Source organism: Notothenia coriiceps, unplaced genomic scaffold, assembly GCF_000735185.1.
Source record: "Notothenia coriiceps isolate Sejong01 unplaced genomic scaffold, NC01 NC01_scaffold00009597, whole genome shotgun sequence".
NCBI classification, from domain to species: domain Eukaryota; kingdom Metazoa; phylum Chordata; class Actinopteri; order Perciformes; family Nototheniidae; genus Notothenia; species Notothenia coriiceps.
In genome coordinates, this window is record NW_011342298.1 from 95,611 (window position 1) to 100,387 (window position 4,777).

The window sequence follows — 4,777 nt, forward strand, 5'->3', positions numbered from 1 at the left end:
GCAAGCTTTTTTTGAAGCTGTAGTGTGGATGGGCCGTAAGAAAAAGGTTTATAACGCTGTGAGAATGGGTCTGCAGAGAGCATTTCTCCGCCATCCCAACTCGTCTATTACCAGCCAGGGAGCTCTATGCAAGTCAATGGGGACTTCCTGTTAGTTGAAAATGCATGCTAACGGTCCTGGTGTGTGAGGAGCTCCGTGGATTGGTCCATTTGTTTCTTCCGGGAACCGCATGACGTCATGCGGTTCCCGGAAGAAACAAGTGGAAAAAGAGAAATCTCCAACGAGGCGTTCTGGGGCAGCATAGACAGGTATTTTCTGTGTTAGAGTTTTACAGGTTAACAGGGTGTACTTTGAGGGTTTTTGACGGTTTACATGCAGACAAACCTTCATAACACACAAGGGGACGGGTAATAACCAGAAAAGCACGACATGGGACCTTTTTAAGTGTTCATTAATGTGCAATGTCCCTGCCAAATAAACGAATAAATAAAAAAATGAAATGATCAGGTACGAGTGTTACATAGTGATATCAGGAGTCCAATGGAAGTGTTTCAGTGCGTGTGAGAAAAACAAAAGCCTATATAACTACAGGAAAGGGAAAACCCCATAAAGCCTGATGGGGCCTTTTTAAGTATCTCATGTCCATTAAGAATACATTTTATGCAGATCTTTGCCTGCAGAAGAAGAAAAAGAATATTTAACAGGAAATTAACGTTTTTTGTAAATATATTGTCTGCTGTCAGTCTGACACGTCAACCCTTTGTTTCTGTTTTTAATGTTGACACTTTAAAGGCTGTCTGTTCTTCAATAAACAATTAAAAAAGGAAAAATATTCATAATATACGTAGACGCTATTTTTACTTATTATTATAGTGGAAGAAACACACTTTTCCTACAATGTTTTTAAAGGTCATTTCAAGAAACTTTTAACCAAAATAGAAGTATGAGAAAAAGTTGCACACAATCAAAGAAATTGCCCAACATGACCAAATATCATAAAAGTTTAACCATATCTCCAAGCGTGAGCATTTTGCAGCATGGATTTTTCCTTTCAAACTTGGAGGTACACATGAGAGAAGTGTAAAGCTTCCCCCTGGATTGTTGACATGGCACTATCTTTGTCTTACACCCACATGGTGTTTTTCTGCAAGCTGGAAACCCACTCAGCATTCTGTCTGTTCGGTGCGAGAGGAGACTCACGCCGGCGACCTCCAGGGATGTCGATTCCCACCAATGCACGCGGACTTTACAGTAACATTTTGCCCCAGTGTCAGGCACGAGGAGAGGAGAAGTAGAGCGAACGAGAGGAGACTATGAGCTTAATGTAGATCTGTCATCAGCTGGCTGCGGATCAAAAGAGCAGCATTGGCAGGCGGAGCACAGAATCCACCAGAGCCTCATCTCCATGCCAAGCTCCAGCTTCTCTGAGGTAGACAAGAACACAGGGGCCTGGCTCCAGGCGAGGAGAGTGTATCTGCATGCAATGTGTGTGTGTGTGTGTGTACTTCTCGGGGGCGGAGAGGTGTGGGCACATGCACAATGTCTCAAGGCAAGGATCTGGCACTTTGAAAATGTCACCAGAATCCCAGAAACAAAAAAGAAGAAGAGAATGGAGAAAGTGTGATGAACAGACGCGTATGCTCTGGGAGGTGTGGGATGTAGAGACTGTGGAAAGCAGATTCATTTTTCAAAGTGGGAGATTGAGAGGAATAAAGATGTTGGCACAAAGATAGAGAGATGCAGGCTCTCTTTACTGTACACCTCTGCAGCATTAACAAGTTAGTGCGATAAGATGTATTGGAATTGCCGCCTTCAGAGGTTTCTTTCTTTCTACTTTTGATACTAGAATGATGTTCTATTGTTGGGGTTTTGAAATGTGTTGGCAGTGTTTAAAAGATAACTGTAGAGAAGATCGCTTTTTTTTTTTTTAAACCCTCCTGCACAGGACCTATACACATTTTGTCTGAATATACAGTTGCTTATTTTATGGAGAGGCGTCAGGGCTAAGAGGCTTTAGGGAGCCAGGAAGCAGTTGGGGGTTCAGTGTCTTCATCAAGGACACCTTGACAGTGCCTAAGTGGTGAACTGAGCAACTGTCGCCCCATAGGAGGGAAATTACACTGTTTTCCCCGTGAAGAAAACATGCTAAATCAGCAAAAAAGCTATATTTTTCTTTTCACCCTCTGTCTGAAACCAGAGCCCAGTCTGCTCTGATTGGTTAGCTGGCTGGCTCTGTTGTGATTGGTCAACCGATCCAACAGAGCCAGCCATTATTGTATCAATGTTAGGTCAGGTCTAAGTCCCTTACCTTTCTTTGGTGCAATAGGCCTTGTTTACAGCTGTTTTGTTGAAAACAAAGATATTCAAGGTTGAGAAAAAAAAGCTTCTGTGAAATTACAGCAGCAGGCAGCAGATGGTAAAAGGTGAGCACCAGTGAGGAGTACACACTCTCCACAGCTCGAAAGGTTTCTAAAGAGAGGGATGCTGTGTTAAGTCCTGAACTTGCCAATCTCGTCCAGTTTTAGTGTAGAAGGACAACATCTCCCCTCTGAGGTGTTTTCTTAGTGTTTGTGGGCGTGTGCGTGCATGTTTTTGTGTGTGTGTTCTCTCGTTTACCCGAACTCAATGTCAAACCTATTTCCAAACCACTGATTCAGCTAGTTGTGGAGATATATAGCGTTGCTGCCAATGCTCACCTTTAGAGATTACGGTGACATTAAAAGCGGCATATGGGCGGCGAGTGGGGAGACCCAACTGCTGCGCTCCTCATCTGATGCAAATGTCCTTTCTCACCTCCATCAGCAAAAGTAATTACGGCAAACCACTGTGACATCTCAGGCTGCGCGGGAGATGGGACGAGTCCCTCGTATAGGTCACAGATACACCCATCTCTCTGGGTAAGGAGGAGACAATTATCTTTTTGTGCCGAGAGGCGGTGTTGAGGGAGGAGCCCTCCACCCTCTAACCCCCCCTCCCCGGCTCCTCGAAGTGAAGTGTCTTTTGTACCAGCAGCCCTGAGGGACGCAGTCAAGATATTGACACCGCTGTTAGCATGCTTGGGGCTAAAGAGATGTATTGTATAGCGGCGCTGTCTCGCTTTACAACTGGGGCTTCATTAATCAGTCGGCAAACATGTGTTTATTTTTTAATGTATTTTTCCAGTCACTGCGCAGATATGAAAATGACATGCATATTGGCAGTGTCTCTGCTGCAGTATTCATAGGATGTCATTTGCTCCAGACATGTATGTTAATGATTAGTTTACACATTCTTGCTATAATATTAAAGAGGACATGTCATTCTAATTTTTTGTTTTCACCCTCTGTCTGAAACCAAAGCCCAGTCTGCTCTGATTGGTTAGCTGGCTGGCTCTGTTGTGATTGGTCAACCACTTAGACATGTCCCACACTAGCCAATAGAAACGTCAGTGTGACATATTGATTTCATTATGTTCCGGAAGTAAACAAAGGAGTCCAATAGAGGCGGTTCAGGCAGGGATTTTAGCCTTAGCAGACCATTTACATGCACACAAACCTAACACACTAGGAAATGGAAAACCCCAATGAAAATAATAGTTTTTACTCTATACAAAGGTCAGCATGACCATAGTTTCAGATTGATATCTATTTCATCCTCTATAAAATAATATTTATTTTTCGGTTTTCTTCAGTTTGCATCGGCTACAAATTGCACATTTACACATTTATTTTTTCAAGTGATAAAACTAGAAAATGGTTCGTGATTTTGCTTAAAGAAAATATTCCAACAAAAAAGCATTCATTTGTGAAATAGGCATTCACGCTTCCTGAACTGCATTGATGCCTCCTTGCAAAACTGATCTGAGAAAAATTGAAAAAACCAACATAGCATTGGCCAGATTAAGAATCCAACCCCATTGTGCTTTGGAAAATCTACTTGTATGTCTAAGCTGCGTGACTTAGATAAAAAGCCAGCCGTGTTTTCCAGGCTGGAAGCAATAATCCTTGTGTTTTCCTATTTTCTTTCCTCACTTCCTTGTCATGTTGTTGGTGTGTTTTTTGCTCCAGTGCTTTACCTAGCAGAGGGTCCCGCAGCCCATCCGCTGACCCTGCTGTTCAGAGTCAGTGGGCTGCGGTGGCCCAGAGCGGCTTACGCTAACCTCCAACCCCCTGACACTCGACACTGGCTTAGCTCTGCTGAACAAGTCAACTGGGCTTTGTGCCCGAAAGAGGCGACCTGCACGAGTGTCATCTGGCCCTGAAGTGAGACCCCCTGCACCTCAGGGCGAACCCCAACACATTAACCAACGCCCTCCTGGGACAAGAGGGCATGGCGCTCAAAGACCTTTTAGCAGTGGCCACAATTAGATCTGTTGGAAAGGGAATGCATGCAATAATGAAACTGTGGACACATGTCATCAGAATCAACGGATTTATTACGAGGAATTTGACTTGGTGTTGCATACATACAAATAAAAAACAACATTTCAAAAAAGAACACAGATTGCTAACTATATTAAGAACAATGTAATACAAATATAGTAAGATAGCAATAAAATAAATTTGAAATAGAAATGCAATCAGTTATAGAATATAAAATATGTAAGTAAGCAATATTGTCTTGTCTTTGCGTACATTTTAAATATAAATATTGAAACATGATGCCGCAATTTATCCGCAGCATCTATTTTGTTGCTGTTGATGCTAACAAGCATATTAAATCCAAAACATTTTGGGGGATTTACTCTGTGGTTTCCAGGCTTAATGCAGTACAGCCCTGATTCAACATGATTGCTCTA